This window comes from Notechis scutatus, chromosome 4 (assembly GCF_049901735.1).
Source record: "Notechis scutatus isolate UNSWTSFEM ecotype Mainland chromosome 4, rNotScu1.2, whole genome shotgun sequence".
NCBI classification, from domain to species: Eukaryota; Metazoa; Chordata; class Lepidosauria; order Squamata; family Elapidae; genus Notechis; species Notechis scutatus.
This window is the reverse complement of record NC_142012.1, coordinates 55,910,845-55,935,286: the sequence shown is the minus strand read 5'-3', so window position 1 is coordinate 55,935,286 and position 24,442 is coordinate 55,910,845. Positions and strand designations below refer to the sequence as shown.

At 38.3% G+C, this 24,442-nt stretch overlaps 1 long non-coding RNA gene across 1 annotated transcript; it reads right to left on the bottom strand.

Annotated features, from left to right (window-relative positions):
- Window positions 1–16,587: 16,587 nt before the first annotated feature.
- LOC148130752 (uncharacterized) lies at window positions 16,588–24,236 on the bottom strand. Its single transcript, XR_015749617.1, has 2 exons — window positions 24,010–24,236; window positions 16,588–17,178 (listed from the first exon to the last, which is right to left on the bottom strand). It is a non-coding gene; the product is annotated as an uncharacterized LOC148130752 (long non-coding RNA).
- Window positions 24,237–24,442: the final 206 nt, after the last annotated feature.

Sequence of the window (24,442 nt, the reverse complement as noted above, 5' to 3'; positions counted from 1 at the left end):
GAATATTATCAACTAGCTCAATACCCATGCTTCACTACGAAACTATGTGGTCGGGCTTAGTTTTGGGGGAGGAAAATAAGGGGGGGAAATTCTGCTTCTTCCTACCAGCATCCATCAGTATTCATCTGGCTAGCGTCCTGTCAGTGTGTGAGAGAGTTGAGGGCTGTTTGGAAACTGAAACAGCATTTGCTGTGTGAGCAAGAAGGAGACAGCAAGGAGTCTGAGCGTGGCTCAGCTCAACTGTTCTGTACTAAAGCTGCTGGTGCTGTGAAACTAATACTGAAAATGAAACTCCTCTGCTTGTGTTTTGCATTTGGAACAGATTTCTTTTTCAGGTGGGGAGGGGAAGTAGAACTCCTTAGCATCAGAGCGTGTTAATAATAATACAGGAGATACTAATGCTCTGATGGTCATTTCAAAAAATCCTTTCTAAGTGAGCACCTAGAAGCCAAGAGGAACATACATGCCAAATTTCAAGTTTGTAGGCTTTACGGTTCTGGAAATTTTGTGATGATATGTGAGTAGTATTTCGCTTCTATATATATATAGAAGAAGATGTAGAGATCAAGGAGTGATCTTGAAGCCCTAAGGGTCCCTTCTGAGCCCATAATTCAATATTTTATTCTCTCTTTCTTCTGTCTAATTTAATACATCTACACAAGTAAGCATAGTTCTGTGTACACATATAAACGTGTGCATATACAGAAAGAGAAATTCACATTCCTAGCCATTTTAACCACTTACAGAACTATTCAGAATATTTATTGCTGCAAAATAACCAGCCATAAAATCGCCTACTGTAAATACAGCATCCTGCACACATCCTTCACACCCCAAGGCCTGAGACTGAGGAAGACGCATACCACCCATAAGGGTTAGAAGGTAATTTTATTTATATTTGCGTGTATGTGTATGTATATGTGTAACATCTTCGGTGGAATTAAGGTGATGTCAATGTTCTTAAAAGGGCTTTGTGTGTTCAGGAGGTCTTTTGATGAGAGTGTTCTGACCCAAACCTTGTTCCAAGGAAACAAACACAAAACTGAGGTAACAGCAAAATGATTCTTTACGAATTTTGTTCCTTCCTGGTTAAAAGGCTGTTTCAAACTAATTGTGTCTGATAAGAACAAGCCTTGTCAAGGTTGTGCAAGGCTGCCAAGAACACTAGATAAAGTTGCAAGAAATATTTCAAACACAAAGAGTCTCCAAACACAAACTAAGAGAGTCCCAACGTCCACAAGGCTTGAGTGTAAAAAATTATTTGGTTCCTGCAAAGAACTACAGTCTGTCAGGCTGGCTTTTATCCCTTAAGGGAGGGGCCATTACCTTGCAGCCTTACTCCCGAGTCGCCCGTGGTGCTGCAACTGCTCTTTCCTTCGAGCAGCCCTGCGTGCACACGCCCTGGGCACAGGCTCCCCGGGGTCCTCTTCATCACTGCTATAATCTCCAAAGGCCACATTCCACTCCCTGATAGTCCTGGCCCCATTCCTGCACCACACACAGGCCCTTCATGTGAGTCCTTGCTCTCCAAGTCCTCAGCCATCTGAACTGCTGCTAGCGAACCACAACAGGGTCACATCATGTTAGGGTCTTGTGATGAGTCTTGCGATGGTTCTGGTGTGGGTCACATCAGGTGAGGACCTTGTGAATAGTTTTGTGATGGGGAGGTCACGTCAGGTTCATTGGGGGGTGAATTGCTGGTTGGGGGAATGTGTGGGTTGAGTGAGGATCAGTGCCATCACTAGTTTTGGGGGGGGGGTGGGGGGGGTGGGGGGGGATGTGCTTTTTTTTTTTTTTGTTGGCTGTGCAGTTGATATGAATTCTCAGGGATTCTTTGGGTGGCTGTAGGTCAATGTGTCTCCTTGATGGAATTGCTTGTGGAGTGCCAAGCTTCAATAAACTCATGAGTGTTGGAAGTGGTAGCATGCTCATCCTCACCTCTATAGGTTGTTCTGACTCTGCTCCCCAAATATGACAAAGTTAACTCAAAGATTCCTTTATTAGGAGCCCCAGCAGCTCTGGCAAAAAGTTCCTCTCTCATCGCAGGCTAGCAAGTCTGCCAAGCAGGGAGATGAATAGTTGTATAGAATATTCATCTCCGCCCCCTGCTTTTTATTCCCAGAGCTAGGGTGGGGCTTTGCTAGCAGCGGTGGCTCTTCTTTCCCAAGGATCAGCCCATAGATTTCCACTGCTCTCCTCTCCTCTGCCTTCTATGCATCTGTGCATCAAGCACTGGACCCAGTGCTCCTCTTCTTCCTCATCAGCCACCTCCAGACCTGGGGGCTGTTGACTCTCCATCTGAGGGCTGATGGCCCAGGCTCCACCTCTATAGATAGATAGATAGATAGATAGATAGATAGATAGATAGATAGATAGATAGATAGATAGATAGATAGATAGATAGATAGATAGATAGATGATATGGGTGATGGATGGATGGATGGATGGATGGATAGGATAGGATAGGATAGGATAAGATAGATAGATAGATAGATAGATAGATAGATAGATAGATAGATGATAGATAGATAGATGATGGATGGATGACAGAGATAGATAGATAGATAGATAGATAGATAGATAGATAGATAGATGATGGATGGATGATAGATAGATAGATAGATAGATAGATAGATAGATAGATGATATGGATGATGGATGGATGGATAGGATAGGATAGGATAGGATAGGATAGATAGATAGATAGATAGATAGATAGATAGATAGATAGATAGATAGATAGATGATAGGATAGATAGATAGATAGATGATAGATAGATAGATAGATAGATAGATAGATAGATAGATAGATAGATAGATGATATGGATAATGGATGGATAGGATAGGATAGGATAGGATAGGATAGGTTAGGATAGATAGATAGATAGATAGATAGATAGATAGATAGATAGATAGATAGATAGATAGATGGATGGATGGATGGATGGATGGGTGGGTGGGTGGGTGGGTGGATGGATGGATAGATTAGGATAAGATAGGATAGGATCGGATCGGATCGGATAGATAGGATAGATAGATAGATAGATGATAGATGGGTGAATAGATAGGATAGCTAGGATAAGATAGATGGGATAGGATAGGATAGGATAGATAGGATAGGATAGATAGTATAAATAACATAGATAGAAGATTTAATATAATTTTATTTCACCTCATTCCAAAATTAAACCACAGGTTGCCACTCCTATTAGTGTTGCTATAATTTTCCCACTGTATTATGCACGAGTGGAGATGTATTTTTATAACCATCGTGCTCCTCACATATGTATGTCATCCTGAACAGATGCTTTATTTAGTGTTAACGTTATGCATACTTTGACAGTTACTGTTTTTTTATTATTCTTATTAACATCTGCGTTTGTTATCATGGCATTTTTGCTTAGGGAAGATTAGACTTGAAGGGCAGAGTTGAAAACTTTATCTATCCCAGTTTTGGGGCACTCAATTTACCAATGTCAGAATGTAGACAGAGGTGATAGCAGTTGGAAAAGGGGTGGTCCATTTGACCCCCTCTTCTTTGTGACACCCCCTCAACTACTGAAGTATTACTATTATGTCACCTGGTCCTTTTTTTCTCTAGACTAGCCATACCCAGTTGCTGCAACCATTCTTCATGTGTTTTAATCTCCAGGCCTTTACTCATCTTAGTTGCTCTCCTCTGAGACTTTTTCCAAAGTCTCAACATACCTTTTGTAATTTGGTGACCAAAACTGGATGCAGTATTCCAGGTGTGGTCTTATTAAGGATTTATAAAATGGTACTAACACGTTATGTGATTTTGATTCTATGCCTCAGTTTATACAACTAAGGATTCTATTAGCTTTCTTGGCTGACGCACCACACTGCCAGCTCATATTTAATTATTTGTTCACAACAACACCAAGGTCCCTCTCATGGTTACTGTTTTTGAGCAAGTTTTCTCCTAATTTGTATAGATGGCTCAAGGACTGCAACCTTGAAAAATTGAATTAAATAAAGCTGCTACTTTTGCCCCGTAGTCATTCAAACTTGGAAAGAAATATTTAAATTCTTAGTTGTAACTTAGGCTTTAATTCCCTAACCTGTATAAGTCCAATACTCTTTTATTAATTTATTTTATGGTCTTATTAGTTTATTATATCATTTGTTGCATTTATATGGGCCCTATTATGTTATGACCTGATGTTACAACAATACATTCATTTATTTACACAGGCAGAATTCTTTCAGTATGATTACTGGGAAATGACGGTACAAATTAGTTCTGATCCATTCATTTACATCCTGTAGATATTATTTCAAAGGAGAACTAAAGCTTTGAATAAAAACCTCCCTCTTTTTTGTATGCTTGTTTTTTTTTTCACCTTCAAGTTAATTGTTTATTGTATTATGAAATGTGAATAATTTATTACAGAATACAGATAATAACTACGTAGAACCATATTTATGCAACAGAACCTTGAAAATGTTAACACCATGACCATTTAGACAAATTATACTTTTAAAGATGAGGGGGGGAGGGAAAGTTCACATCAATGTTAAATACGATTTCTAAAATGTTAATGAAGATAAGGTTGCTTACATTGTACAATTAGTGCTGAGAAGGACATTGATAAACAGTTGCAGGATGTTAATTTATAGTATGACAAAGGATTCATTCTTTGAGCTTTATACTTAATATTGAAGTATTGTTATTTACACAAGTTAAAGGAGAAAGAGAGAAGAAAAAAGAGAGCTGCTTGGAAAAAGTAGATGGGTAGTTAATTTCTGATTTTATTCTTCTTTATTCTCTAAGTGATTCACAGTTCAAGAAATTTCCCAAACGCTGATCTGGCTTTGTGAAGGTGATGTTGGTAAAAATCTACACACTGGTAGGCAGACATGACCTTGTTGATGACCCTCTGTTTGTCAAAGACCTTGGAGTTCTGATATCGAATGATCTAAGTGTCAAAACTCACTGCAACAGTATTGCCAAAAAGACTTTTGAAAGTTGTAAATTTAATTTTGCAAAGCTTCTCCTCTGGTAAGACTGATTTGCAAACTAAGGATTCAAAACCTTTGCTAGACCAATACTTGAATTCAGCTCTGCTGTCTGGAAACCACATTGTATATCAGACATAAATACAATTGAGCGAGTCCACAAGTATTTTACCAGAAGAGTACTACATTCCTCTGTTCGCAACAGAATACCCTACAGCACCAGACCTGAGATTCTAGGTTTAGATACCCTTGAACTACGCCATCTAAGATTAGACTTAAGCATAGTACATAAAATCATACGTTACAATGTCTTACCAGTTAATGAATATTTCAGTTTTAACAACAACAACACAAGAGCACACATCAGATATAACCTAAATGTAAACCACTCCAAGCTTGATTGCAGGAAGTACGATTTCTGCAACAGAGTGGTCAATGTCTGGAACTCACTACCTGACTCTGTTGTCACCTGCTCAAACCCCCACTCCTTTACCCTCAAACTAACCTCTATCGACCTCACCCCGTTCCTAAGAGGTCTGTAAGGGGCGTGCATAAGCACACAATCGTGCCTACCGTCCCTGTCCTGTTGTCCCCAATTATTAGTTCCTATTTCTTGTATTTAAACTTATGTTTGTTTTTCTTTCTGTTATATTGTAAGCTCTTCACAAATAAAATAAAACAAAATAAATGTCAATTCTCTCCTAAAGGCTGACATAAAAATTCATAGAGGGAAGTGACCAGTGGTTGGTAAGAAAGCAGCATGACCACAGCAGTAGAAATTGGCCAATACAGGTTTCATTAATATTTCTTTCTTAAATATTTTTTTTTATTAGAAAGTGAGTTGTAAGTGGAAAAATATGGACATTTTCTGCTATTTCATCTAGGAATGTAAATGTAGAACGTCTTCTTTCTGAAGCAAACCCAGCTGGGAAAGAAAGGAATAGTCTATATAGTGTAATTTCAGGCAGAGGTGTGGCAAATGTTTTTTTTGTGAGGAGTAATTCCCTCCTCAAATATATTGAGAAATGGAGTGGAACCCTATCTTTCTTTGGGTGTATCATTTTGATTTGCAGTCAGGGACAAAAATATGAGATTTCTGGGTTCCTTGGTTTGATCTGAGGTGAGGAAAAATGAATGTTTCTATTGCAAAGAAAGGTTCTATTAATTCACTGTCCTGTTGGTAATAAGCACAAATGTCCAACTACCTAATGTTTGATTGCTCCCACACAGTTTGTTATTTCCGATAGTTAACTCTAGCTCTACTGATTGGAAAGAGTGCTCTTTTTGAGGGGGTGGGATTTGGAATTGAATCGTAGGTTGGTAAACAGGGTTATAAAGTCAGCTTTGGAAGAAGAGAGCAAAGGTACCATAACCCAATGATTCATTTACAGTACCAATGAAGAAGAATATTTGTAGCTCAAGACTGAAACGAGGGGTCCTCGGTGCTCTCTGAGTTTGGTTGTTTTCTTGCAGACTTTTCACTACCAAATATAGGTAACATTATAAGTGGTAGGAAGGAGGGAGGAGGAAGGAGGAAGGAGGAAGGAGGAAGGAGGAGGAGGAGGAGGAAGGAGGAGGAGGAGGAGGAGGAGGAGGAGGAGGAGGAGGAGGAGGAGGAAGAAGAATGAAATGATTGTGGGGCTCTTGTGTTCTCTAATCTTCATTGTTGCAGACTTTTCATGACCCAACTAGGTAACATCATCAGTGCTGGAAGGGAATGGAGGGGAGGAGGAGGAGGAGGAGGAGGAGGAGGAGGACTGTGAGTCTCTGAACTTGGTTGTTTTCTTGCAGACTTTTCATTACCAAAACTGGGTAACATCATCAGTGCTAGTAACGATGTTACTTAGTTCAGGTAATCAAACACCTGCAAGAAAACAATCAAGCTCAGAGAGCACCAAGGAACCCTCAATTCATTTACAACTCCATTGAGTGATTTTGGGAAAGCCAAGATTCAATTTTCCTTGGAGGCTTAAAACATAGAAAGCAAAGGTCCTCTAAGGTGGAGACATTAAGTACAGCTTGAATGTTGCCTAGCAACTTAGTGAAACCACAGCAGCGACCACACTAATCTTATTTGCAAAATGTGTGTATCTGAAGAACTCTGTGGTTGCTCTAAATCTTGGTCTTATTACGTCATACTCTTTGAAAGCCTGAAAACTTTTTTTTTAATTTTCTTTATATGAATCCATTACATCTATTTTATTTCTTGGAAAGTTGACCTTGTTCTTTGCCAACTAGCCGTTTGATCAAGAGACATTCTATTCAAAAGCGGGTTACTGTACTAGATGGCTAAGTTCAGATGAAGGAATCCGCCCTGTAATCAGCCTATGTAGATTTTGATTGCATTTAAGACATATACAGGGGATAGCTCAGAAATCTCTAAGCTTGACAATTTTAAGACTTGTGGACTTCAATTTCCAGAATTCTCCAGCCAGCTATGCTGCCAAGTTTGGAGACCTCTGGGATTGCTGGAAGAGGATGGGTCCAAGAAGAGATTGCAAAGTTTAGCATAATTAGGTCCTATGACAGCTGGAATTCAAGCTCTGCAAATCTATGGACCTTCTTCCTTGAGCAAGTGGAGGGTTGCTATCTGTCTGTCTGTCTGTCTGTCTATCTATCTATCTATCTATCTATCTATCTATCTGTCCATCCATCCATCCATCCATCCATCCATCCATTCATCCATCCATCCATCCATCCATCCATCCATCTATCTGTTAAAAAGCCTGGAGATAGAGATAGAAAGATAGAAAGATAGAAAGATAGAAAGATAGAAAGATAGAAAGATAGAAAGATAGATAGATAGATAGATAGATAGATAGATAGATAGATAGATAGATAGATGGATGGATGGATGGATGGATGGATGGATGGATGGATGGATGGATGGATGGATGGATGGATGGATGGATGGATGGATGGATGGGCGGGCAGGCAGGCAGGCAGACAGACAGACCTGCCCAACTTATACATAGATGACTCTATTTATGAGCCACGGTGGCTCAGTGATTAGAATACAGTATTGCTGACAATGTAAATTGCTTAGAGAGGGCCTTAAAGCACTGTGATCCATATGTAAGCCTAAGTGCTCTCTCTCTCTCTCTCTCTCTCTCTCTCTCTCTCTCCCTTTTAACACATCAATAGATGGGTGGAGAGAGAGAGAAAGAGAGGTAGACAGTTAGGCACTACCAATATATGGCTGTATAGATACTATGCATAAAGGTTTATTAATTCTTGGTTTAAGGTTTGCCAGCATCCAGGAAATTAGGTCATCAATCACAGATTACTCAGTGAAAAAGCAACTTCACTTCTCATGGGGGTGGGAGACTACCTCACAACTATATTATACTTCCTCAAAAATACTCAGAGATCAGTAGTATCACAAGAATATTTTGCATGTCTACTTAGGAGTAGATTTTTCATCAATGAAGATGAAAATTTGTGAAAATTGTTTAATTGCTTTAGGCAACATTTGCCTAATGTGAACTCAATCTGGAGAAAGCAATATTTCTAACATTAAAAAAAAATCACGGTGTAACTGTGTTTACAATATATAATACAATACAATACAATACAATACAATACAATACAATACAATACAATACAATATATAATAACAATATAATATAATAATATAAATACAATACAATACAATACAATACAATACAATACAATACAATACAATACAATACAATACAATACAATACAATACAATATAATATAATATAATATAATATAATATAATATATAATAACAATATAATATAACAATACAATACAATACAATACAATACAATACACATTCAGTTCTTAGTGGGAGAATAGCCTATGGCATGGTGAAACGGAATAAGATTTAATGAGTGGGATTTAGAGATGGGATGAGAATTCAAACACTGATACCTAATTTTGGGGGGGAGAAATGCTTCCTACCATGTTCCTCTTTCATCTCAGAAATAGATGAAAATTTTGAGAGTAGCTGTCACTACTCATTGTACATAAGATATGTCTAATATTTTTCTCTAGATTTCATTCTCATATTGAAAATCTGAGCCTATCAGTCATAGGAGCTGCTGAAGACTTTCCATCTCTCTCAGATGGCCTCTAAAAAGACAAGTGAGGTGAGGATATTCCACATTTTCTCTATTTATGGACAAGATGGCATCACGGGGAGGTGCACATTTTCCTCATACTGGTAAGAGAACTGCCCAGACGAAAGGTTAAAAAATCAAAATAAATTTGTCTTGGGCCATAGAAGATTCATAGGGCACCGAATATATACACGAGGATCTTTTTGTAGTATTATTTGATGAATTTGTTTGAGCTCTACTTTTCTATCAACTCCTGATTATTGGGGGGGAGGGAGAGGGGGAGGGGGGAGGGAGAGAAAAGAGATGAGAGAGAGATGAGAGAGATGAGGTAGAGATAGAGAAGAGAGATGATAAATGAAAGATGACAGAGGACAAATAATGGATGGATGGGTGGATGGATGGATGGATGGATGGATGGATGGATGGATGGCCAGTAGATGGATACAGTTGATGAGATAGATGATAGATAGATGATAGATAGATAGATAGATAGATAGATAGATAGATAGATAGATAGATAGATAGATGATAGGGAAGATAGATAGATAGATAGATAGATAGATAGATAGATAGATAGATAGATAGATAGATAGATAGATAGATAGATCCTATTTTGTTTTTAGGTCTGGGAAGTGTGTTCTTCTCTGCTTCCTACTATACATTCCTAAAAATCTATGCTGATGATGTTTATTTATCATTTTTACACAGGGATTTTCAAGGTTATATCAGAAGTTTGTTATTAAACTGAAAAAAAAAAAAGCCAAAATGTTTTGACATTAATCACACCAATTATGTAGTCCATGTAATTAAGGGACAATTATTTATCATGACACCACAATTAAATTTGCCAGGTTTTTTTTAAAAGAAAAAAACATAGGAATGGATATAATTTTCTGCAAACCAACATTAATTGGGGCTCTAACATTTCAGTTTTTTATTGGAAAACAAGGAAGGAAGGGATGAAGGGATGAAGGAAGGAAGGAAGGAAGGAAGGAAGGAAGGAAGGAAGGAAGGAAGACTAAAAAGGTAAAGATTCCCTTCACATATACAGTATGTGCTAGTCATTTCTGGCTCTAGGGGGCAGTGTTCATCTCCATTATAAAGCCGAAGCGCCAGTGCTGTCCGAAGACATCTCTGTGGTCATGTGGCCGGCATGACTAAACACTGAAGGTGCATGGAACGCTGTTACCTTCCCATCAAAGTGGTCCCTATTTTTCCACTTGCATTTTTTACATGCTTTCGAACTGCTAGGTTGGTAGAAGCTGGGACAAGTAACGGGAACTCACTCCATTATGCAGTGCTAGGGATTCAAACCACTGAACTGCCAACCTTTCTGATCAACAAACTCAGCATTTTAGCTACTGAGCCACCGCATCCCTATAGGAAGGCTTCAAAAGAGAATAATAAAGGAAGGAATTCTTAGTTTGTGTGATTTGTGTGAAGATATGGTGATCAGAAGGCAAAGGAAGTGCCTCAACTCTTAGACTGAACTGGCTCAGTTAGGTATTGTTGATATCAGATTTCTAACCAGTCCTCGGGAAAAAGGATGTAATTGCTGCTGTGAAAACACGAAGTCCATAAGTCCTAGAATATATCATTTATTATTAGTGTGCATTATTAGTGTGCATTAGTGTGCATGAAAGTTTAGAGAGGCTGACAGAAAAAGAAAACCCAAGCAGCCATCTAATATCTGTTGGGATATCTAGGGATCAAGCATTAACACAGACAAAGTAGATGGCATTTATGTGTAAATCTACTTTAAAGAAACATGATGTTTGGGCCACAGGGTTGGAAATATTCCAAGCTGCTTAGGCTGTAGTTCCACAAACATTTGAAAGAGAGTCTTTTGATATCAGTAAGATTTATTTTTATTTTTGTGTAAATTGGTTGTTGGCTTCTCTGGAAATACTGAATTGGTACCATGGCTGTGAATTATTTTTTAAAAAAACCCTAATTTTAGCAGATTAGTATACAATCAATTTTAATACTCTACAGCCGTGATGGCGAACCTATGGCACCATTTGTGCTGGCACGCGAGCTGCAGGCAAATTATCTCACTGCATATGTGCATGCCTCACAGCTGACTTTCAGCCAGTTTGAAGCCTTTTTCGGCCTCCCAAAGGCTTGAGGAAGGCTTCTGCAGGCTTCTGCAAGCTTTGCAGGCCGAAAACTAGCCCCGTTTCCTCACCTCCGGTATTTTTGGAAAAATAGGAAGTGACAAAATGGGGCTGGTTTTTGGCCTTCAAAGCTTGCAGAAGCCTGCAGAAGCCTTCCTCAAGCCTTTGGGAGGCTGAAAAAGGCCTCAAACCTGCTGAAAATCAGCTGTGAGGCACAGTGCAGGTAAAGGGACAGCGGGGGTGGGTGGTCGGGGATTGCATGTGCATGCATAGGGGCACACATTGCCTTCTGGGTGCTGGCATGCTGGCACGCAAGCAAGAGCATGCAAGCACATGCATAATTTTTGGCACAGGATCCCCAAAAGGTTAGCCACCACTGCCCTACATAAAAGACAGGAGCACAAAGTTATAATGGTATCTCTATCTGTACATATAAATTGAATGATTGTATTGATATTTTTAAGTTAGAAGTTGGAAATATGTTTTCCATTGCACTATATGAAAAACATATTGCTTAACTGTGGGAAGCCTTACATTACCAAATATGGAAGAATGCATTATAAGAAACATATTTTTTTTTTTGGTCTTTTTTTGTTTTGTAAGGGTTTTCTCTTTTGGATTTCTGCTGTGTACTGAAGAAATAACTGAAGCTATTTTAGGACTACCATCTTTCTTTCTTTCTGTTTTTTTGCAGCCTAGGTCTCGTAGTTGCATCTTCACAGAAGGAAAGGACTCGACACACCGTGATTTATTATTTGCGATTTGATGTATCCATGGAATGCATTGTACATTAGTTGAAACAGCAGAATAACAGAGTTCAAGGGACCTTGGAGGTCTTCTAGTCCAACCCCTGCTCAGGCAGGAAATCCTATAATGTTTCAGACAAGTGGGTGTCCAGTCTCTTCTTTAAAAACTTCCAATGTTGGAGCCCCCACAACTTCTGAAGGGAAGCCATTCCTCTCATTAATTGTCCTCTCTGTCAGGAAATTTCTCCATAGTTCCAGGTTGCTTCTCTCCTTGATTAGTTTCCATCCCTTGCTTCTTCTCCTGCCTTGTGGTGATCTGGAGAATAGCTTGACTCCCTCTTCTTTGGGGCAGACCCTCAAATATTGGAAGATTGCTATTATGTCACCCCTGGTCCTTCTTTTCATTAGACTAGACATACCCAATTCCTGCAACTGTTCGTCATAGGTTTTAGTATTCAGTCCCCTAATCATTTTTGTTGTTCTTCTCTGCACTGTTTCTAGAATCCCAACATCTTCTTTTATATCGTGGTGACCAAAACTGAATGCAATATTCCAAGTGTGACCTTTGCCAAATCTTCCTGAATTCCTGTCTGCCTTAAAGTTTTAAGGAAGGACACTTGGCGTCAGGGGTGGGCTTCAAAAATGTTAGCAAAGGGTTTTCTGCCTGGTTGCTGGGTGAGCATGGCCATGACCTAGTTGGCATCCTGCACTGTGGTGGAGGGGTGTTTTTGCCTTCCCTGGTTTCCAGAGGCTTTCTCCCTTTCCCTCTCTTTGTTGTTGCCTAGCCCAATAAAATCAAGCTTAACCATTATGTCCTATTCCCACTTTTACTCAAGCTGTGTAGGATGTAACAAAATCCCCATAATTTTCAACGTAAATCTTTTTTTCAATAAATTTCCTGTAAATTACATACTCTCTCCCTTTCCTTTTCTCTATAACTAAATCAAGTAAGCTACCTGAATGAACAAAGTCTTTATTTCTGCCAAGGCCAGCAAATTAAAAAAGCCTACAAAACAAAATGGCTAGAAAATAATACAACACACGATAAAATAAACAATAACAGACAAAGTCAATAAGAGGTAAGGTGCTACAGCACACAGAGAGGGAGATAAATTCCTACTTCTGCTAGTGTCTTCCCCTTACCTGTTACTGCATTCTACATTTTGCTTCATTATACACAGTAACAGGTCACCTGCCACAAACAAACCCAAGGGAAATAAATAATTCATCTGGGCACTGATATTTATTGCATTCTGTAGAATTTCTACAGGCTAGCAGAATAGTTGACCAGAGCCTGCCAAATTATTTTAACTGCCCCCAGACTGCAAGGGGAGGTAACGTATGGTCCACTCCATGTTGCCACTTGGAAATGGTGCTACACATTTTGTCATACCTTAAAGATTTAAACTGGAATTAAGTAGGTTAAATATTGAATCCTGTCTTTGGGGACAATTGTTGGAAGATGGAAATACTGATAGCAACACTGTAGATTAGACCTATGAGCCTAAGGGATTGCAACCAGTAGTGGGATTCAAAAAAAATTACTATCAGTTCTGTGGGTGTGGCTTGGTGGGCGTGGCATGGCTTGGTGGGCATAGCATGGCTTAGTGGGCATAGCATGGCAGGGGAAGGATACTCCAAAATCCCCATTCCCTTCCCACCCCACTAACATGCTTTCCAGCTCTGTACTCCTGTGCAGGGCAACAAAAGAAGACCCACCCAATCAGCTGGGACTCAGGAGGCAGAGAATAGATGGGGGTGGTGCTAGTCAGAGATGGTATTTGCCGGTTCTCCAAACTACTCAAAATTTCTGCTACCAGTTCTCCAGAACTGGTCAGAACCTACTGAATACCCACCTCTGATCTCAACATGTTATCAATCAATCAGAATAGATATGGAAGGGACCTTGGACATCTTTTAGTCCAACTCCTTGCTGCTTGAGACCCAATACCATTTTACATAAGCAGCTGTCTAGTCTCTTCTTACAAACCTCCAGTGATGAAGCTCCCACAACTTCTGAAGACAAGCTGTTCCATTGGTTAATTGTTCTCACTGTTAGGAAGTTTCTCCTTAATTCCAGGTTGCTTCTGTCTTTGATTAGTTTTTATCTCTTCCGATTCTTTGGAAAATAAGTTGACCCCCTCTTCTTTGTAAGAGTACCTCAGATCCTGGGAATGCTGCTGTCATGTCCTTCTTTTCTCTAGACTAGTCATACCTAGTTCCTTCAACCGTTCTTCATGTGTTTTAGTCTCCAGGCTTTGAATAATCTTAGTTGCTCTTCTCTGCACTTTTCCCAAAGTCTTAACATCATTTTTTGCAGTGTGCTGACCAAAACTGGAAACAGAATTCCAGGTGCGGTCTTACTAAGCTTTTTATAAAATGGTACTAATACTTCACTCATGCTTCAATTCAATATTGGGTGTTAATCCAATATTTTTGAATTTGGTTTTTTTCTTCCATGACCAATCCTTTTAGCAATTTCAGGACCTTTTAAATCTTAATACTTAATCCAAAATCTTGGGATCCTAAATACAAAAGGCTGAGGGGAAAAATACCTCTCTAATTGTAAAATACTAGCCTCAGTCCTTTGTAAGCTGAGGTCAACATCTAAGTAACAAGAGCTAATTGGAAGTGAAGTAATGTTTGGAGATCTCTGGTTGACAAACACTGATCTACTAATTGAGTGTAGAAGAATCCTTTGAGGTAGCCAGCTTTTGTCCATCTGTATTTTAATCCCATTGCATTTATATCTGCACTCTTTCCATCAGATAGTAGGCTTCCTCAACCTTACCCACAAATGAATATTGCTTATTTTATTTTATTTATTTTATTTATTTGATTTGTCAATCGCTTACAAGATAATAGGTATAAGTATATACATAATTATGGATACATACCACCCCGTAGAGCCAGAAATGACTAGCACATATGTGCGAGGGGAACCTTTACCTTTGTCTTTATAATATAGGAATCTCTCCAGTGTGACAGCTGACTCGTGGGAACAAATACATAAGGATTTAAGGAATTTGAATGAGGGTCAATCTTAATCCTTTTGAGACAATGATAGGATGGGGGTGCGGGGGGAAGGCAATGAAAGGAGAGTTTTCAGATTTATGATTTCCACTGACAAGGAAAGAAGAGAACAATTTTGTAAAATGTTGTGTTTCAAGGACCAAATAATTATGCTGGTTTTAATACATTCCCTGCCTTGGGAGAGTCATGTATGGATCAAACTCAGGCAGCAAAATGTCTCCTATCAGGAGTAATTGCTCTCCTAAATAGAATATGCCTTTTATAGACAGCCATTATCTCCAGATTCCTTTTTTAAAAAAATAGGAGACTATTGTGATGAACCTTACATTTGCATAACCATCATTAATCCCCTTCCCTCCACAAACCAGAATTTAAAGCAAGGACTGTTGATCACTGCTTGATTAGCCAGAATTTCGTTCAGCTGCTGATTATGCTCCTTCCTGTTCTTCTACCACATGCATTCACTTTTGCCTTTGTAAGAAATCATCCTTGTTGAAATATAAATAACATCTGTTTGTAATCTCTTTAATGCTGGTTTATCAGCCTCTGGTTACTCACTGACATCTTCTAAGCAGTTTGGGAATCTTGAGTTGAAACGGCAGTACCAGACAGACAAGTTTCATTTAACAGAGGGATAGAATCAAGATCACGTGAAGTGTGAATATCAGTTTATAGTTCCGAGTGTAAGACCACACTTGAAATATTGCATCCAGTTTTGGTTTCCACGAAATTTTTAAAAAAGATGTTGAGACTAGAATGAGTGCATACAACAGCAACAAATAGGATTAGAGGACTGGAGGCTAAAACATTCAAAAAAACAGTTGCAGGAATTGGGGGTGTCTAGTCTAATGAAAAGAAGGACTAGTGGGTGACATGACAGTAGTGTTCCAATATCTCAGGGGCTTCCACAAAGAAGAGAGAACCAAGTTATTCTCCAAAGAAACTGAAGGCAGGACAAGAAGCAATGAATGTAAACTAATCAAGGAGAGAAACAACCTAGAAACAAGGAGAAATTCCTGACAGTTAGAACAATTGATCAGTGGAACCACTTGCCTCCAGAAGTTGTGGTGCTCCAACACTGGAAGTTTTTAAGAAGAGATTGGACAGTCATATGTCTGAAATGGTATAAGGTCTCCTACATGAGCAAGGGTTTGGACTAGATGGCTTTCCAATTCTGTTATCCTGTTATTTGTTTATCATGAGTCATTAGTATGGACTTCCACAGTTCTAATATTTTGCAGATAAACATCCTTACTCCTGCATATGAGTAATGTCTCCAGTATTAGCATTAGGAACATCGAACAATCCCTTCCCTTATGTCTCCCAGGTTGTCTCTATGGTTCCCTAAAATTGTAGAATAATTTTTAGTGAGGACATCTTTCCTCTCCTGCAATCAATTGCTTTTCCTTTATATTAAAATGTCGACAACCGGGCAGCCTAAGAAAGATATGAAATGTCTGATCTGCAGACAAAGTACAGAAGAAAATAAAACCAAGATTCATAGACATGTCATCACAATACTCCATGATAACTAGTCATCCTTTTTACCCACACCAAACTCCTGGTGAAAATTTTTCATGAATTTGGCTCAAGAGAGAAGCCAGCTAGGAACAGAAACATAGATGTTGAAAAAGTATTTAATGACTTCAGCATTGTTTGCAGAAAACTTTTCCTTAAGGGAGATGAAACTTTAAATGAACTTCAGGAAGAAACATTTTGATTTTCGTCATGAACTACATTGATCAGAACAGGAGAGGGGGAAAAATGTATTTTAAAATCATTGTAATAAATAACAAGGCATTCATTATTCATCCACTTTTGATTTAACAAATAGTTTGAGCAATAAATACATTCTCCAACTAATGAAAATTGGTATAATAATTCATAAATAGCAAAGTAGGTTACTTGAACATTCAAATCTATGCTTCTAGAAATACATTAGGTGTTCTCATTTTTAATCAAACTCCATATCAGAAGTTGTGACATATTAAAGTTCTCATGAAAAATAATACAGCAAAAATCAGAAAGGATGACAAAATCTTCTTTTTTAACATTAACTGCTCTTCTAACATTAACTATAACTTGGCAAATGGTGGTATTTTGGATTGACGGTGTGAGCCAGTAAACACAAAGATTATTGTCTTCGATTCAATGTGATTTGTTTTGATTCTTTGATTGATTGATTGACGTTTTCCCCATTTCTTGCCAAATCAGCTGAAAGATATCAAATAAATTCTGCTAGCTATAATTATCAGGAAAAAATATATATCCAAATCTAGGATCAGAAAAGAAAACCAGTACTCTTGTAGAGTTGAATTCCACAATTCCAAAACTATTAGCTAAAAACACAAGTAGGAAAATCACAGCAATGAATTATACTCTGAATATTTATAAATGCTGATAAGGTGCTCCTACATAGAACAATAGAACTGGAAAGAGACCTCAGAGGTCTTCTAGTCCAACCCTTTGCTTGAGCAAGAGGCCCTATACCATTTCAGACAAATGGTTGTCGAGTCTCTTTTTGAAAGCCTCCAGTGATGGAGCATCCACAACTTTTGAAGGCAAGCTTTTCCATTGGTTGATTGTTCTTGTTAGTGTTAGGGGATTAACCCCTAGCAGAGTATTGCAGCAGTAGTCAAGCCAGGCAGCCAAACGAGAGTGGAAAGGCCCCAGAGTATACACACACTGAACAAACTACAAACAGTTTGTAGTTTAAGTAGTTTTTAATCCATTTAGAGTTTAAAGCATTGTCATTCAGTCCATTTGTCATTCACTATATTTCCATCCAGTAAGACTCACTATTACAGTCCAAGTTAAGAGTCCTTACAATATTTTTATCAGCCGATAAAGATATCTTCTCCTCCTCCGGTGCCTCTCTCCAGAGAAACAAACGCTGGATATTCAGCAAGACGCTCAAACAGTAGAACAGTTGAATTCCGCAGTAAATCAGCAAACAGTAGCAGACAGGATCACAGGCACAGTACAAACAGTATTCACAGTTAGTCACAGTAAGCTTTCCAGCTTCTAATGCTTCCTTATATTGTAACTTCTAACCGCACCCTTAATCGGCTAATTGCCTGCAACATTGTGCTTAAAGTGATAAGCACTTAAACCATGATATCTAAGTTTTATATATTTATTCACCCAAACCATATTTGGTATCAATGTTATACCTAACATACTCCCCTTTTGGGTGAAATAAATATATAATACCTTTACAATCTAATCCCATAGTTTTCACAACTCTCCTGGTGTTTACTGGCACCTTGGGCTTTAGTAAAATTATCAGCTAAATTGTCCTCCGACATTCAGTACTCTAGCTGAATCATCTTACTTCTTACAGATTGTCTCACGTTTAGGTATCTTAGATCTGTATGTTTGCTCCTTGTTTTTACTGCAATATTTGTGGCCATTTGAATTGCTGCCTGATTATCTTCATGTATAATTATAGGATAATCCACAGTTATACCTATATCAATTAACATTTGTTTATACATTATTAATTCTGTACATAACAGAGATAAACAGGAGAATTCTGCCTCCATAGTAGACAAACTTATATGCTGTTGTCTTATTGACTTCCAGCCTATTAATGTCTTACCCAGCATTATGGCTGTTCCTGAAGTCGACTTTCTAGTGTCTCTTTCTGATGCAAAACTAGCATCTGCATAAGCACTCAGAATTAAATCACCTTTTGGCTCTAAATACAATGAATAATTCATTGTCTTTTTAAGATATCTTAATATCCTCTTAGCTGCAATCCAGTGTCTTTCACACGGTGCAGAATTGAATCTAGCCAACTGATTCACACAGTACGAAATATCTGGTCTAGACCAATTACTTATATAAGTCAAACTACCAATTAAAGATTGATAAATCACCTTATCAAACTCCGGGCTTTGTTCATCAGTGTTGCTAAACTCCTGACTCATTGGAGTCTTAGCCGGCTTACAAAGCTCCATCTTATAATCTTTTAGCAATTTGCTTATCTTATCTTCCTGAGATATCTTAAAACCTTTCCGTGTTTTCTTTATATTTAAACCGAGATATTTCTTTATCTCCCTAATTGCTTGATCTTTATTCTCTTTCCTAATGATGCTATTATTTTATTTGCTTCATCATTAGTTTCAGTTATCAATGCAATATCATCAGTGAACAACAATAATAATGATACTTTCCCATTTGTCTCCCTCTTAAACAGACATGGATCGGCTAAACCAGCTTTAAATCCTATATTGTTTAGTTCCTTTACAATATACTGGTTCCATTCATAGCCTGATTGTTTAAGACCATAGAGGCTTTTCTTTAACAACCAACAATCATTATTATTCTTATTTTCACTTTTAATACCAACAGGTTTTTTCATATAAATAGTATGTTTTAATGGGGCGTGCAAGTAAGCAGTTTCCACATCTAGATGGTTAACTATATAGTTTTTACTAGCTGCCCACACTAAAGCTGCCCTCAAGGTTGCTGCCTTAAGACTAGGTGCAAACACCTCATCGTAGTCATTGGCATTCTGCCTAAAACCTTGGGCTACTAACCTTGCCTTGTGGATTAAATTACCATCTTTATCTGTTTTTACCTTAAATATCCATTTGCAACCAATGGACTTCTTACCTACAGGTAATTTGGCATTCTCATACACTTTCATATCTCTTAATGAATTCAGTTCCTTATTCATTGCTGCATACCAACTTTCTTTTTCCTTAGTAGGATACTTTTTTATTTCTTCTACAGAATTAGGAACTTGATTAATCTGGCACACTGTGTTAGCCTGGTACCTATCAGGCAGTCTAGATACACGTGTAGTTCTTCTGGGAATTACAGGGCTTACAGGAGGACTTTGTTGAACTACTACCTGTTCATCTTCCTCATCCTGTTCAGCTATTGAATCTGTTTCTTCCTTTATGGGCACTATTTCATCCTGTATTTGTCTCTTTACTTTATTTTTAAAGTTACAGGGATAACTAATGGGATTTCTATAGGATTCAATAATTACATCTTTATTGGCATCCTGTTCTAATTTCTCCCATCCTTCATGTTCTAGAAATTGGGCACTAGCACTACATAACACTTTAGATGTGCCTTTCTCCCAAAATCTATATGCCCTATGGTTTGCCTGATAACCAACGAAGAAAAATCGTTTAGCTCTATGTTGCCCTTTTTTTCTGAGTTGTGCAGGAATACGCACATTTGGTGCACCAAATGTGTGCAGGTAACTTAGGTCAGGTTTCCTGCCATGCCACCTGGTGAATGGTATTTCACCTGTTGTTGTGTTAACAACGTTGTTCAATATGTTATTAGCACACATTGTAGCCTCCCCCCACAAATAATCAGGTAACCCAGAATCATTTAACATTGTTCTAACCATTGCCTGTAGTGTTTGGCCTCTTCTTTCAATAAAAGCATTATGTTCTGGCCTGTATGGAGCAGACTTCTTATGCTCTATTCCAGCTACCTTAAGTCTGTTCTGGAATTTGTTATTAATAAATTCCGTACCATTATCTGTCACCAGGGTTATCAGTTGCCGTTTAGACTTTCTTTCAGCAAACTTAAGCCAATTGAAAAAATGTTGATATGTTTCAGTTTTGCTTTTCATTAAATAGCAAAACCCATATCTAGAATAATGGTCCATAATGCTCAGTATATATCTAGCACCCCCATACTGGGTTTCTTTGGACCTATTATGTCTGCAAATACTACTTCTAAAGGTTCTTTTGTTTTGAAACCATTTAGCCTATTTGCAGGCAATACTTTGCTCTTATCTTCACAGCAAACATTACAACGCAAATATTTATCACAAGGTTTTAACCTTATTCCTTCAGATAACTCAACTGTACGTTTTAGCATTTTAAAATTTACATGCCCCAAACGCCTATGCAATAAATGGATACATTCATTATGAGGCTTTATATTATTAAATACAGTCTGTGCCTCCCCTTTCTTACTATTATCTAAGACATATAATGTTCCATTTAAAGCTGCAGTTACCCTTTTGTTATCTTTTTCAATTATGCAATTATTATCCTTAAAAGTAATTACATAACCTAATTTATCTAATACCCTTACTGAAAACAAATTAAACTTTAGTTGCGGTACATACAACATTTTTATATCCTGGTTTATGCACGGACAATGTGCAAGACCTTCACCTTTCGCTTTCAGATTCCAGCCGTTAGCAAGAGATATATGTTGAGAGCTTGTAGACATTTTTATAAATTTTGTCTTATCTCTTGTGATGCAGTGGGATGCGCCACTGTCAACCACCCATAGATCATTCTTCACATCAGAGTTGCTAAACATGGCTAGTTCAAATGCTTTCTTTGGTTTTTTTACATTCTGGCTTTTTCCTTTTTGCAGAAACTTGCCAAATGTCCTCTTCCTCCACAATTAAAACATTTTTAATTGTGTATGCTGTTGAAGATAAATTCTTTTCTTCCATGTGCTGTATTTTGCTAAGCTGGTTTCTTTCAAGCTTTGAAGATAATTTCTCTTCTTTCTTATCTTCTCTCAGCTCGTCACGCTCACGCCTTCTTCTGGCTTCTTCTAATAGCCTGCCTGTTATGTCGGTTAATGAGAGGCTTTCTTTTGGCAATACCTCTAACGAAGTCACATAGTCATCATAGCTTTGATCTAATGAAGATAATATGATGTAGACTTGTTGCAGTTCATTAAATATAAGCTCTTTTTCTTGCAATTCTTGAAAAATGCTCTTCATACAGTTTAAATGAACTAACATATCTCCATTCCTCTGAAGATGCGTTGAAAAAGCTTCCGTGTAAGATTTATATGTGCTCCTACACTGTCCCGAACATAAATCTTCCTGAGGTTCTCCCAGCAGTTTGCAGCATTTTCTTCTCCACGAATATGGACAAGCTGCTGATCACAGAGAGTCAGTCCTATGATGCATAAAGCCTGCTCATTTTTCAGTTTAAAGTCTTGTAACTTTTCGTTATCATCATCATCAGCAGGATCCCAGCTACTCACATCTGGTGGGTTTGCTATAATGTCCCACAAACCTTCTCTGCGTAGAAGTAAACTACATTTCATTGACCATGAAACATAGTTTGTTCCATCCAGCCTGGATATCATGGACAGTTGTGACAAATTTACTTGTGCCATTACTCTTCAGATATTTTGACTATTTTAAACTAATTAAAACAGTTTGTTTTTACAGTAATGTGCAACTCACACCAACTCTCTCTGCTATATCCTGGTTAGTTAGACTATGCTGCTGGGCCCATAACCAATGTTAGTGTTAGGGGATTAACCCCTAGCAGAGTATTGCAGCAGTAGTCAAGCCAGGCAGCCAAACGAGAGTGGAAAGGCCCCAGAGTATACACACACTGAACAAACTACAAACAGTTTGTAGTTTAAGTAGTTTTTAATCCATTTAGAGTTTAAAGCATTGTCATTCAGTCCATTTGTCATTCACTATATTTCCATCCAGTAAGACTCACTATTACAGTCCAAGTTAAGAGTCCTTACAATATTTTTATCAGCCGATAAAGATATCTTCTCCTCCTCCGGTGCCTCTCTCCAGAGAAACAAACGCTGGATATTCAGCAAGACGCTCAAACAGTAGAACAGTTGAATTCCGCAGTAAATCAGCAAACAGTAGCAGACAGGATCACAGGCACAGTACAAACAGTATTCACAGTTAGTCACAGTAAGCTTTCCAGCTTCTAATGCTTCCTTATATTGTAACTTCTAACCGCACCCTTAATCGGCTAATTGCCTGCAACATTGTGCTTAAAGTGATAAGCACTTAAACCATGATATCTAAGTTTTATATATTTATTCACCCAAACCATATTTGGTATCAATGTTATACCTAACAGTTCTCATGGTTAAGAAATTACTACTTAGTTCTAGGTTGCTTCCCTCCTTGATTAGTCTCCAACCATTGTCTCTTGTCTTGCCTTTTGGTGCTTTGGAAAATAATTTGACCCTCTTGTTTTTGTAAGACCCCTTCAAATATTGGAACAGTGTTGTTGTATCATCCCTAGTCCTTCTTTTCATGAGGTTCTAAAGATATTCTCAGTAGTTGGTGCGAAATATGGGTGATGTCATTACTTGCCATATCATGAGAGAACATGCATATGTGATAGCCAAGACATTGAAACTATTGCTCATGTTTTGTTTGATCCCCACTGGGGCTGTTCTTTATAGGTGGTAAGTATCTCAGAGAGCATCTGAGCTACTTTTCATCTCTGTTGGAAAGAACAGCCCACTGGCATCTGAAATAATTGATTGACTTATTTTCTCCTAGGCTCCAATATATATATTGTAAGCAGAACAGTTAAGTTTGCCATTAAGGCTGTTGAGGTGATTTATCAAACAAATTGGGGTACACTGTAAGGGAGAACTAATTCATCAAACAAATTGGGGTACACTGTGAGGGAGAACTGATTCATCAAACAAATTGGGGTACACTGTAAGGGAGAACTGAATCATCAAACAAATTGGGGTACACTGTGAGGGAGAACTAATTCATCAAACAAATTGGGGTACACTGTGAGGGAGAACTGAATCATCAAACAAATTGGGGTACACTGTAAGGGAGAACTGAATCATCAAACAAATTGGGGTACACTGTGAGGGAGAACTAATTCATCAAACAAATTGGGGTACACTGTAAGGGAGAACTGAATCATCAAACAAATTGGGGTACACTGAAAGGGAGAACTAATTCATCAAACAAATTGGGGTACACTGTGAGGGAGAACTAATTCATCAAACAAATTGGGGTACACTGTAAGGGAGAACTGAATCATCAAACAAATTGGGGTACACTGTGAGGGAGAACTGATTCATCAAACAAATTGGGGTACACTGAAAGGGAGAACTGTTTCATTAACAAATTGGGGTACACTGTAAGGGATGTTCACTTACCTGATTGCTTCCTCCTTGTAGTACCACATAGCAATAACAATAGGCCTTAGACTTATATACCGCTTCACAATGCTTTACAGCCCTCTCTAAACAGTTTTACAGAGTCAGCCTCTTGCCCCCAACAATCTGGGTCCTCATTTTAGTCACCTCGGAAAGATGGACGGCTGAGCCAACCTTGAGCATGGTGGGGTTTGAACTGCCAAATTGCAGGCAGCCAGCAGGCAGGAGAAATAGCCTGCAGTCAGTAGTGGGATTCAAATAATTTAACACCCGGTTCTCTGCCCTAATGATTTCTTCCAACACCCAGTTCACCAAACTGCTCAGAAAGTTAACAACCAGTTCTCTGAAACTGGTGCAAACTGGCTGAATCCCACCACTGCATTCTAACCACTGAGCCACTGAAGCTCTTAGAGGCTTTTCTTACATAAGTAGCTTATCACTCTATTAACCTCCATCTGAAATCAGATTACATATTTTATTTTCCTTTGATCTGATTGAGAAGGTCACAAGACTAATCAACTAACAGTATTCACACATATACAGCTGAAGTACTTGGAGATCATGTCATTGGTTAGATGCC